A 14,208-nucleotide genomic window follows, 5' to 3' on the forward strand; every position below is an offset into this window, starting at 1 on the left:
CCACATGGGGATCATAATTATTCACCTTTAGCTGGTGTTTGTTTTTTTTTTCCTTTTTTTAAATGAATTGGTATATGTCAAGTCACTCCTTTAAATACTGCTCTCCAAGAAAAAGAATGTTCACTATTAAGTTCTGAGGAGGTGCCCAGCATCCAGCTGTGTAATCTGCATGCATGATTATCTCATGTAACACTCTTAGGAGCCATAGTCAATTGGAGATCAAGATACTAAGGCACCGAGAAGTAAGCTACCTTGCCCAAAGACATGCAAGTAGCCATCAATCACCACAAACCCTATGTTTTGAACCACTCTAATGTAAAAATTTTATACAACTAATTCTCAAAGATGCCCATTACTAGCATTTCAGTGGCCAATATTCTCATCATTTTGCTTTTAAATTGAATAAGTTTCATTAGATATAAGAATAGTCTTTTCTAATGACATTCAAAATTAATTTTTCTTTCAAGTGGGGAATAAAAGTAGACTATACAATATTTTCAGAAGAAAATCCAAAATGTTATTCACTGTCAATACGTACTGTCTCCCAGTACTCTCACCACAAATCCAGAAGGCAGAATAAAGCTCCAAAGATGTTCAGTACATTGTACTTCTAGTAGCCATTTATGTACATTCTACAACCAGGCACTGTTTCAGGTGTTAATGTAAGGCAGTGTCACCATCATTTTCAGAAACAGGGAATCTGGAAATATGGGAACTTGTCTAGAGTTCAAACCTTTAAGTAACGAGGCTGAGATTCATGATCAGGCATCTCTCACTCATCAAGCTGTGCTGTTTCTAGTTCAGCAAATACTGTCATAAATAGTTGCCTCCTTGCTCTTTCCTAATTATGTCCTTTCTCTATCATTGCCCAAGTTCAAGCCCTTTTATGCCCCACCGAAGCATTAAAAATGCTTCTGGATTTGTTCCCTTCAAATGCACTCTCCCTGCCACCACCAGAGTTACATAATTAACAATGCAAATCTGACTGTGGCTGTTGTTCTTAACTCAGTGAGTCACTCTAATTACATAGCAAATTCCAAGCTTTCTTAGCCTAAGAAGCTTCCATGATCTGCCTGAACCAGGAACCCATAACTCACCTTTTAATTCCTGGCAATACAAAACCATGCACATCCTACCCCCACCCCCAGCACAAGCTGTTCATTCTATTCTACTTTTTTGTTCTTTTGCTGGAACAATATGACTGAAAGGCACCACTTTTTCTCTACCACCCAAACTTGGACACATATGTTTATGCCTTAAAAAGCATCCCAGGCATCTCCTCCAGAAATGCTGCCCACTTTTTATTTCTCTGACTAAACAAGGAGAATCTCTTTCACATCCAGTGCCCTGAGCATAGCTCTCTCCTGCTGCTTTGAGGAGGTCTTTGTGGGCCTGTATTTCAACAGCTTTATTATTATTGTTATTATTATTATAGCTCTGTTTCTTCAGGGTTTGACAATACTAGAGCTTCAGTAAAGAATTTTTTGAAATAAATTGATCAACTTACCCAAAAGAACATCTAAGAAGCAGAAGAAGCAGGACTTTAACTTCAGATCTTCTGAGGCTGGGCCCAGTGTTCTGGTCAATTCTGAAATGAATACACTTATGCTGTAAGAGATCACATTGCCTAGGCCTCCTTAAAACAGAGATCTGGGGAGAAAAAGACCCAGCCCTGCCCCGTGCCTGCAATTAGCATCATCCTGGGAACAAATGAGAGGTACTTTCACATAAGCTGCAAATGGTTAATATGGGTTAGTATCAATATGTGGTAAATCTGTGCTCTTTTCTAGTGTGGATCCGTGTACTTCTGAAGTGTCTATAACAGCAGCAAAGTTTGCATCTGAATGAAATATGTTCATACCAACAGTGACCTTTAGTAATTGTGTAATGATTGCATTGCCTGGTACTGCTTACAGACATTGTTATTAAATGCAGATTCTGAAGCAAGGAAGGAAATTGAAATTTTTCTTGGTAGTGCTCCTATTGAGAATTAATTAATGACTTAAATGAAAAAGAAAACTCAAAAGATGTTCCACAAACCAAGATGTTAATTATATATTAAATTAATATTATCTTTTACCTTAGAAAAATATGGAACTGGAATGTTTTGTTTATCTGCTGTCTATAAGAGGTGAATACATATGTGAAATATTTATAGGGAGTGAGCATTTAGCCTAATGGTTAAGATACTCATTAATATGCCTATGCCCCATATCAGAGTGCAGAAGTTCAACACCCAGTACTGCTCCTGACTTGTTCCCTGCAAATGCAGACCCTAGGGGGCAGCAGGTGATAGCACAAGTAGCTGGACTCTGGACAACAACATGGGAGGCCTGGATTGAGGTCCTGGCTCCCGGCTTCTGCCTGGCCCAGTCCCAGTTTCTTGTAGGCATTTTGGGGAGTGAACAAGCAGATGGAGCCTTCTTCCTCTGTCTTTTGTTTGCTGCTCTCTTTGTCTCTCTCTGCCTCTCAAATAAGTAAATGAAATAATGTTAAATCACCACTTTCAGTGTGATAATGTCTCCTCACTGGGTTTCAAATTAAAATATTTTCCTTATTGGAAGAAGTCCCTCACTTCTTTCGACTCAAGCCACCACTGATCTCTTTCTTAAATGTGGTCATTCTTGGATAGTGCCTCGGTCTCTTCCTCATTCACCTCAACAACCACTCAGATCCAGATTACTCACAATTTATGACTTCAACCACTTGTCATTCCTGATCCCCACACTCTCACAAATGTCTTCTAGGCATTGGCGAGTGGACATACCGCAAGTTTTTAGCCCCAGCGTGTTTAATGACTCTCATCACCTTCTGGACAAAACAGTCCTGGACAAAACACACGTTCCTTATTATACCGAATGACATCACACAATTGCCATCCCAGCCTCTGCCTTCACCCTGCTTCATCCAGGGTTTACCTAGTGATATTGATTGCTCCTCCTCTTTCATCCCATAGTAATAACATTAATGTGCATACCCTTCATCTCTCACTGCACAGCTGTGGGAACCCATTTTTCAGCTTCCACTCTCCAATTGTTCATTCATTCAGAGACATATTTCTGTCCTGACAATTGAATCACATCACTCTCCCTACTGAAATATTTCAGTTGTGTGTCCCAAAGGAAACAAAATCCAAAGATGTTTTCATAATAGGACTTTGACTTACCTCTTCAATTCACCCCTTACCCCCAACATCTTTAATTGCCCTTTTCCTCCAACTTTAAATGACTAAGTCATCCATATCTTTGTTCACATTATTGCATCTGCAAAAATATTCTTCTCCTTTCTTCATCTCTCATCTTCTATCATTTTCTACCCCTTATCTTTCTGGAAAAATATACTCAGCCTTTGATTTTTTTAAATTTTTTTTTAAATTTTGTTTAAAGAATACAAACTTTATGTATTTCATATATACAAATTTGGAAACATGGTGATTCTTCCCACCATACCTCCCTCCGGGCCATACTCCCACCCTTCCTCCTCCTCTCTCTCCCATTTCCATTCTTATTTTTTACAAAGATCTATTTCCAGTTAATTTTATACTCATAAGATTAACTCTACACTAAGTAGAGAGTTCACCAAATAACATGAAGAAAAAGAAAAACAACAAAAAAAAACAAAAACAAAAAAAAAAAGCATTCTTCCTCAACAATCAAGACAAGGCTGTTCAAAATCATCGCATCACAAAGTGTCAATTTTGCTACTACAGATTAACTTTTAGGTACTCCATTAGTTACCACATCAGAGAGAACATAGGGTAATTGTCATTTTCTGACTGGATTATTTCACTAAGTATAATGGATTTCAGTTGCATCCATTTTGTTGCAAATGATAGAGTTACATTTTTAAACCACTGTATAATATTCCATAGTGTATGTATACCAGAATTTCTTTATCCAGTATTTAGTTTATGAACATCTGGGTTGATTCTATATCTTAGCTATTGTAAATTGAGCTGCAATGAACATGGGGTAATGATAACTCTTTCATATGTTGATTCTCTTTGGGTAAATTCTCAAGAGTGGGATGGCTGGGTCAAATGATAGGTATCTCTGTACTGTTTTCCACAGTGGCTGCACCAGTTTATATTCCCACCAATAATGGATTAGGGTACTCTTTTCTCTACATACTTGACAGCATTTGTTGCTTGTTGATTTCTGTATGAAAACCATTTCCCTGAAGGTTAGCAAACCTGGGCATTTTTTCATGTGTCTGGTGGCTATTTAGATTCCTCTCTTGAAAAATGTCTCTTCAGCTCCTTTGCCCATTTTTTAACTAGATTGTTTGTCTTATTGTTGAGTTTCTGAAGCTCTCTACAGATTCTGGAAATTAATCCTTTATAAGTTGCATAGTTTGGAAATATTTTCTCCCATTCTATCAGCTGTCTCTTCCCTTTGCTGAGTGTTTCTTTTGCAATGCAGAAGCTTCTCAGTTTGATATAATCCCATTTGTCAATTTTGGCTTTGATTGCCTGTGCTTCTGGGGTCTTTTCCAAGAAGTCTTTCACTATGTCAATGCCTTGTAGGGTTTCCCAAATGTTCTCTAGTAAGTTGATGGTATCAAGTCACATATTTAGATCTCTGATACACTTGAGTGGATTTTTGCATAAGGAGTAAAGTATGGATCTGATTTCATACTTCTGCATACAGAGATCCAGTTTTCCCAACACTATTTGTTGAATAGACTATCTTTGCTCCAGGGATTGGTTTGTGCTCCTTTGTCAAATATAAATTGGTTAAGATGAGTAGATTGATTGTTAGAGTTTCTATTCTGTTTCATTGATCAACATTTATGTTTTTGTGCCAGAACCAAGCTTTGTAGTATGTCTTGAAATCTGGTATTGTAATTCCTCCAGCTTTGTTTTTGTTATTTAAGATTGGTTTAGCTATTTGGGGTCTCTTGTGTTTCCATATGAATTTTAGAATCATTTCTCTAGATCTGAGAAGAATCTTGGTATTTTGATTGGGATCACACTGAATCTGAGAGTTGCTTTCAGTAGAATGGACATTCTGATGATATTGATTCTTCCAATCCATGAAAATGGATGATTTTTCCACTTTTTATGGCTTCTTCTATTTCTTTAATGTCTTATAATTCTCATTGTAGAGATCTTTGACATCCTTGGTTAAGTTTATTCCAAGGTATTTAATTTTTTGTAGCTATTGTGAAATGGATTGATCTCAGAAGTTCTGTCTCAAATATGGCATTGTCTGCCTACAAAGGCTATTGATTTTTGTGTGTTGATTTTACATCCTGCTATTTTACTGAACTCTTTTAGGAATTCCCAACAATCTCTTGGTGGAGTCTTTTGGATACCTTATACATAGAATCATGTCATCTGCAAATAGGGATAGTTTGACTTCCTCCTTCCTCATTTGTATTTCCTTTGATTTATTTTTCTTGCCTAATGTCTTTGGTTAAAACTTCTGGGGCTATATTGAATAACAATGATGAGAGCAGGCACCCTTGGCTGGTTGCCAATCTTAGTAGGAATACCTCCAATTTTTTCCCAATTCAGTAAGATACTGGCTGTGGGCTTGTAATAAATTGCCTTGATTATGTTGAGGAATGATCTGTCTATACCTACTTTGCTTAAGGTTTTCATGATGAGAGAATGCTAAATTTTATCAAGTGCTTTCTCTACATCGATTGAGATAATCAGGTGGTTTTTGTTCTTCAGTATGTTAATACACTAATATGCTGTATCCCATTTATTGATTGTTGGAGGTTGAACCATCTATGCATAACAGGGATGAATCCCACTTGGTCCAGGTGAATGATCTTTCTGATGTGCTGTTAGATTTGATTGACTAGTATTTTGTGGAGGATTTTTGTGTTTATAGTCATCAGGGAAATTGGTCTATAGTTCTCTTTTTCTGTTGTTTATTTTTCTGGTTTAAGAATTAAGATAATGCTGGCTTCATAGAAGGAGTTTGAGAGGATTCTCTCTCTTTCAGTTGTTTTGGATAGTTTGAGAAAAATTGTGATTTGTTCTTTAAATGTCTGGTTGAATTCAGAAGGACCTGGGCTTTTCTTGGTTGGGAGGGTCTTTATTACTGATTTTGCCTCCATCTGGGTTACTGGTCTATTTAGGTGTTCTATGTCTTCGTGACTTGGTTTTTGTAGATTATAAGTGTCCAAGAATCTATCCAATTCTTCTAGGTTTCCTGATTTTTTGCCATATGGCTCTTTGTAGTAATTCCTGATGATTCTTTTTATTTCTGTGGTATCTGTTGTTACATTTCATTTTTCATCTCTGATTTTATTGATTTAGATCTTTTCCCTCTTTCTTTTCTTTTTGTTAGTTGGGCCAATGGTATGTCAATTTTGTTTATTTTTTTCAAAGAAAAACAGCTCTTAATTTCACTTTTCTTTAGCATTTTTATTCCTATTTTGTTTATTTCTCCTCTAGTTTTAATTACTTCTTTCCTCCTACTAATTTGGGGTTTGAATTGTTGTTTTTCTAGGTCTTGTGATGTATTGATGGCTCATTTATTTGGTGACTTTTCACTTGCTTGATGTAGGCACCAATTGCTCTAAACTTCACCCTAACACTGCTTGTGCTGTATCCCATACATTTTGATTGGATGTATTGTCTTCATTCCTTTTCAGGAATTTTTTATTTCTCTTTTGATTTCTTTTATGAAAGAGAAATGCCCTTCTCTGTCTCTATTAACATTTTTGAGTTAAATTCTATTTTGTCTGATATTAGGATCACTACACCTGCCCTTTTTGCTTACCATTAGCATGGAATATCTTTTTCCATCTTTTCACTTTTTGTTTGCTTGTGTGTTTGTTAGTGAAATATGTTTCTTGTACAGCCTTTGATTTCTTAAGAACAACAATTTCCTGGAATCCTTCTTGGTTTCCCTTGGTTCTTCCTTCTCAAACTAGTCATAGAAGCATCAGGTTTCTGGGATTGAGCTATAAATGTGGAATTTCAGACCCACACCAGACATCTGGGATATCACTCCAGGTAGTTTTGACAGATGGAAAAGTAAGAGCAGCACTGTGCTGCATCAGTGCTACTCCCAACAGCAGCCACATCAACACCACCTGAGCTCTTTGGGAATGAAAACTGCAATCTGAAGAAAGACTATCACCCAGCAAATCCGAAGGACTCTCACATCTCCATGATAAAAACACAGCTAAATTGTTTTAGTCGCTAAAGATTTGGACAGAAGCTCCAACAAAGATGTTTAATGGCAAATGAGCACATAGAAGGATACTCAGCCTACTTAATCATTAGAGAAACCACCCTCAGATACTACTATACACTTGTCAGAATGGAACCAACAACAAAAGTTGACAATATCCAGTCCTACTGGCAAGAAGTTGAGGTAGCTGGAATTCTCATATTTTGATGGTAAGGATAAAAAATAGTACAGTTCTTTGAAAGCATTTTGTCAGTTTTATATAAAGTTAAACATGAACTTAATACATGATCCAGCAATCTCACTGCTCAGGGTTTTTTTAAATTTATTCATGTCACACACACACACACACACACACACACAGAATCAGAGAGCGAGATGGAGAGAAATTGTTCCTGTCTGCTGGTTTACACACCAAATAACTGAAAAATATAGATGTTCCAAGAGGAAAGTAAGTTAGTCAATAATTCTAGACATTATAACATAACTATGTTTAGAATACTCAATCCAGGTCTCCGAGATGGTAGGCAGGAATCCAAATATTTGAGACATTGTCTCCTTGCGATACACATGCATTATACTTGTAATTAAAAGCATCCCTAGCTTTGAATATCACCTCTATCTTCAGAATTGCTGAAGTGACTTTGGGCAACATCTCTCACCTCCCTCAGATTCGATTTACTCAAAGGACATCTGAGTTGACTATTCTGGTCACTAGACCAGATCTCTTCAAAATTTCTTGTTCACTTACTTCTCACAATTTTTTAAAAAAACTATATACTTTCTCACATAATTCTCAGTTGATTTAAAATGTTTTATTATAGCTTTAAATATATGTAATTTTTCCAAAATAGAGAATACTTACTTAACTTGTAAATGTTTCCTTAGAGTTACGTATCATAAACATATAATGTTTACAGTAAAAATACAATTTGCTATGAAAATGTATATATTTCACTCTTTTAAATATGATGTAATTCCATCCTACAAAACTTTACCATGCTAATTTTACTGTACATTTTCATTCTGTATACAAATATTTATGTATATACATTTAAATTTTAAATTGGTTTCTTTTTTGTGACCAAAGACTCTAAATGCTTAGAAGTTTCTTCTAAGATGAGTTACTGTTACAACTATTATTACTTCATAATTAATCAAAAGAACGTGTGCGGTACAAATTCTGGTAAATAATCATTGAGCTTCAAAGTATGCTTTTATCAGCAGTATACATTTGAATGAGATGAATGGAATTATGTTTCCAAATAAATTCATTTGTTTGTAAATAAGTGGACAAGTTTCTGTATAGATCTATGTCTATTTTTCTTTTTGACAATTGAAAGTACCAAGTAAATTAGTTAATACAAATAAATAAGGGTGGCAAGAGTTTTTAAGAGTATTGGCAGCTATTTCTTTGAACCCATTTCTAGTTTATTACCACAAATAATCACATTATTATCCATTTCTAGTAGTTTTTTTAAATTTTTTTTGACAAGTAGAGTTATAGACAGTGAGAGAGAGACAGAGAGAAAGGTCTTCCTTCACTTGGTTTGCTTCTTCTTGGTTCACTCCCCAAATGGCCACTATGGCCAGCACTGCTCCAATCTGAAGCCTGGAGCCAGGTGCTTCTTCCTGGTCTCCCATGCGGGTGCAGGGGCCCAAGCACTGCCCTCCACTGCCCTCCCGGGCCAGAGCAGAGAGCTGGAGTGGAAAAGGAGCACCCGGGACTAGAACCCAGGACCCATATGGGATGCAGGCACCACAGGCACAGGATCAACCAAGTGAGCCATGGCGCCGGCCCAGTATTTTTTGAGTAATCAGCTAAGGACTCAATTAACTTCCCATTTGATTCATGAGAGGCCAAAAAATTAGGAGCTGTTTCATGTGACTTTGGATTTGCTACTCATTGCACTGAAATATAAACTTTATTTCTTTCTTTCTTGGTCTTGGTCAGCATTTACTTGCACTAAATTACCTGACCAGTTTCATATTTGAATGAAAAAAACTCTGTACTTCACAATGTAGGACTTGGTCTCCTCAGCAGCAACCAAGATGCACCCAAGAAGTGTGATGATGAGCCAAATAACCACAGATGTAAACTGAGCCAAGGAAGAAAAGAAATGGGAAGCATTCAAGGAGAAAACTTACTCCTTCTTCTCTCTCTCTCTCTCATGGACTACTTTGAATTGAATTTCCTCTGTTCAACACTTCCAAAAATTCTAAAATTATAGTCATTGTGACTGCTAAGTACTTGTGATATCACTTTTGCTGAAACCAGTATAGCAACACATGTTTTCTTGCCTCACTTTTACTCCCTTTATCTTCAGTGTCTTAAGCTAATACCTCCCAAATAAATGGCTAGTGCTGTCAAGAAATATGAAAAAGACTATATTTTATCCTGCTTGTGAGCTAAAAAGTGAGCCTCATAGTGTCGTTGCTGTTGACAGAAGACACGAGACTCCTGGATCAGAGATGGAGGAATTTGTTACTCGCTGCACAGTGTACAGTCAGTATGGTGGACTTTGAGTTTTCATTGACTTCTAGGCAACAACTAACACGAAGGAAACGTGCACAAGGGCACTTCAGGTGACAACTGAGGAACCGCATGCTTAGGAAATCCTCAGTCTTTTAAAAGTGCTGCTCGTAAACTTGCTTAACCATGCAGGGCGATACCATAGTTATTATCTTGATCAGAAGGAAATATGGCAAATTTTCTATAATCCATGGCTTTTTGCTTAAATAAACATCATTCAAAACGTAATCTGAAACAAAAGCTGTCATAAATGACAATTAGCCTGAGAGCCAGATTGTAACTTTCACTTCCGTTAATAGGGAGTAGAAAATATGTAACATTTTTATGACCACATAAGGGGAGGATTAATGACAATCAAAATAAATTTCAATGATGAGACATAAAAGACATATTTTCATTACTATGTTGGAAAATATGCATTAAATCTGAAAGACATTACATTTAAATTTTATGCAAGAATAGATCAGGAAAAGCATATGGTATTTTTCATTTTGGGACTGGTTTATTTCACTAAATACAATGTATTCACGTTTTTCCCCATACCACCAGTGTTTATTTTTTTATTTCTGTATGAGAGCCATTCAAACTGCAGCGAGGTGAAACCTCACTGTGATTTTGATTTGCCTTTCCCTGATGATTAGTGATTATTAGCATTTTTTCATGTGTCTATTGTCCATTTGAATTCGTGTTTGGAAAAATGCTTTTGCCCGTTTCTTAACTGGGTTGTTTGTTTTGTTGTTGTTGAGTTTCTTGAGCTCTTTATAGATTCTGGTTATTAATACTTTATCAGTTGCATAGTTTGCAAATATTTTCTCCCATTCTGTCAGTTGCATCTTCACTTTGCTGTGTATTCTCTTTACAGTGCAGAACCTTCTTAGCTTGATGTAACCCCATTTGTCTATCTCTACTTTTTTTTGCCTGTACTTTGGGGTTTTTTCCAAGAAATCTAAACCTATTCCAATGACTTGCAGAGTTTTCCAAATGTTTTCTTCTAGTAATTTGATGGTTTCAGTTCATAGATTTAGAAACTATCCATTTTGAGTAGATTTTTGTAAAAGCTGTAAGGTAGGGATCTTGCTTCATACTTTTGCATGCTGAGATCCATCTTCCCCAGCACCATTTGTTGAAGAGACTGTCCTTTCTCTTTGGTGGATTTTAGCTCTTTTGACAAAGATTAGTTGGTTGTATATGATGAATTGATTTCTGGAGTTTCTATTCTGTTCCATTGCTATATATGTCTCTTCGTACCAGTACCAGGCTATTTTGATTATAAATGCCTTGTTGTTTGTTTGCTTTTGTTGATTAAGATTGCTTTTTCTATTCAAGTCTCTAGTGTTTCCATATGAATGTTAGCATCATCTTTCCTAACTCTGAGAAGAATGTCATTCATATTTTGATAAAGAATCACATTGAGTCAATAAAAATTGCTTTCAGTAGTATGGGGATATTGATGATATTAATTCTTCCAATCCATGAACTTGGAAAATTTTCCATTTTTTGTGTGTCTTCTTCTATTATATTCTTTAATGTTTTGTAATTTTCATCAAGAGATTTTTTTTTTTTTTGACAGGCAGAGTGGACTGTGAGAGAGAGAGACAGAGAGAAAGGTCTTCCTTTTGCCGTTGGTTCACCCTCCAATGGCCGCCACGGCCAGCGCACCGCGCTGATCCGATGGCAGGAGCCAGGAGCCAGGTGCTTTTCCTGGTCTCCCATGCGGGTGCAGGGCCCAAGTACTTGGGCCATCCTCCACTGCACTCCCGGGCCATAGCAGAGAGCTGGCCTGGAAGAGGGGCAACTGGGACAGAATCCGGCGCCCCGACCAGGACTAGAACCCGGTGTGCCGGCGCCGCTAGGCGGAGGATTAGCCTAGTGAGCCGCAGCGCCGGCCCTCATCAAAGAGATCTTAACTCCTGGGTTAAATTTATTCCAAGGAATTTAAATTGTTTGTAACTATTGTGAATGGGAATGATCTTGGAAGTTCTTTTTCAACTATGGCATTTTCTGTGTATACAAAGGCTATTGAATTATATGTGTTGATTTTAAATCCTACAACTTTACCAAACTCTTATGATTTCCAATAGTCTTTTTTTTGGGGGGGGGGGTATTTCATTTTTTAAGGTACATGTATTTCATATATTCAGATTTAGGAATGTAGTGATTCTTCCCACTCTACCCTTCCTCCAGCCAACACTGCCACCCTTCTTCCTCCTCTCCCTCCTATTCCCACTGTTAATTTCCACAAAGACCTATTTTTAGTTTACTTTATACTCATAAGATTAACTCTACAGTAACTACTGAGTTCGACAAATGATATGAAAAAAAAAAAAAAAACACTGTTCTCCAACAGTAGATACAAGGGCTATAAACAATCTAGGAATTTCAAAATGTCAATTTCACTCCAACACATTACATTTTTAATGCTCTATTAGTTGCCACATATCAGGGAGAATATATGGTATTTGTCTTTCTTAGACTGGCTTATTTCAATAAATATAATGGTTTCTAGATGCATCCATTTTATTCCAAAAGACAGGATTTCTTTTTTTAATATTTGGGTAGTATTCTATAATATATATGCCATAATTTCTTTATGCAATCATCAATTGATATGACTCCATATAGTAGCTATTGTTGACAAATAACTATTTCATATGCTGATTTCATTTCCCTTGGGTAAATTCCCAGAAGTGGGATTGATGGGTCATATGGTAGATCTATTTTCAGCTTTCTGAAGATTCTCCATACTGTCTTCCACAATGACTGAACTGGTTTACATTCCTACCAACAGTGGACTAGTATACATTTCCCCCCACATCCTCGCCAGCTTCTGTTATGGAATCTTTTGGTTCTTCTATATATAGAATCATGCCATCTGCAAACAGGGATAATTTGACTTCCTCTGTGCCAGTTTGTATCTCTTTGATTTCTTTTTCTTGCCTACTAGTTCTCGCTAAAACTTCCAGAACTATTATGAATACTGATGGTGAATGTGGGCATCCTTGTCTGGTTCTGGATTTTAGGGAAATGTTTCTGACTATTGCCCACTCAATATGATGCCGGCTGTGGGTTTGTTGTATATTGCCTTGATTGTGTTGAGGAATGTTTCTTCTATACCCAGTTACCTTAAGGTTTTTATCATGAAACAATGTCGTATTTTATCAAATGCTTTCTCTGAATCTATTGAGATAATCATATAGTTTTTGTTCTTCAGTTTATTAATGAGACATATCACATTTATTGATTGGCATATAATGAACCATCCCTGCATGCCAAGGATAAATACCACTTGGTCCAGGAGAATCACTTTACTAATGTGTTGTTGAATTCCTTTAGCCAGTATTTTGTTGAAGAATTTTGTATCTACGTTCAGCAGGGATATTGGTCTATAGTTTTCTTTCTTTGTTGTATGTTTCTGGTTTTGGGGTTAGGGTGATACATTCTTCATAGAAGGAGTTTGGCAGGACTCCTCCCTTTCAATTGTTTTGAATAGCTTGAGAAGAATTGGAATTAGTTCTTCATGAAATGCATGGTAGAATTCAGCAGTGAAGACTTCCAGTCCTGGGCTTTTCTTTTTTTGGGAGGGTCTTTATTACCAATTCAATCTCTGTAATGGTTATTATTCCATTTGGTTTTCTATGTCTTCGTGACTCAATTTTGGTAGATTGTATATTTCTAGGATTTTTTTCTAGATTTTCCAGTTTGTTGGCATATTTTGTAGTAATTCCTGATAATTCTTTTTTATTTCTGTGGTATCTGTTGTAATATCTGCTTTTTTAGCATTTGACTTTATTGATTTGCATCTTCTCGCTTCTTTTTTTTATTACTTGGGCCAATGGTGTAGCAGTTTTGCTTATTTTTTCAGAAAAAAAAAACAGCTCTTCATTTCACTCATCTCTTGGAGTTTTCTGCTTCAATTTTGTGTATTTTTTTCTCTAATTTCAACTATTGCTTTCTCCTACTATTTTGGGTTTGGTTTGTTGTTGTTTTTCTAGGGCCTTGAGGTACATTAATAATTTGGTGTCTTTCTAATCTCTTGATGTAGGCACACATTGCTATAAACTTCCTTCTTAACACTGCTTTTGCTCTATCCCATAAGTTTTGATATGTTGTATTGTCACCTTCAGTCATTTCAAGAAATTTTTTGCTTTCTCTTTTGATTTCTTCTATGATGCACTGTTCATTCAGGAGAATGCTGTTCAGTCCCCATGTGTTTAGATTCTTAGGTTGCTAATCTCTAGCTTCGTTCCTTTGTGGTCAGAAAAAATACATGCTATGATTTAATTTTTTTTAATTTGCTGAGACTTTATGGCCTAACATATGGTCTATCTCAGAGAGCGTTCCATGCACTGATGAAAAGAATGGGTATTCTTCAACTGTGAGATGAAATGTTCTATAGATATCAGTTAGGTCCATTTGGTTCACAGTGTAGATTAACTCTTTTGTTTACTTGTTGATTTTTCTTTTTTTTTCTTATTTATTTGAAAGGTAGAGTTATGGACAGTGAAAGAGAGACAGAGAGAA

The sequence above is a fragment of the Oryctolagus cuniculus genome, chromosome 8, assembly GCF_051225735.1.
Source record: "Oryctolagus cuniculus isolate XC-2025 breed Fujian yellow rabbit chromosome 8, ASM5122573v1, whole genome shotgun sequence".
In the NCBI taxonomy this organism is placed as follows: domain Eukaryota; kingdom Metazoa; phylum Chordata; class Mammalia; order Lagomorpha; family Leporidae; genus Oryctolagus; species Oryctolagus cuniculus.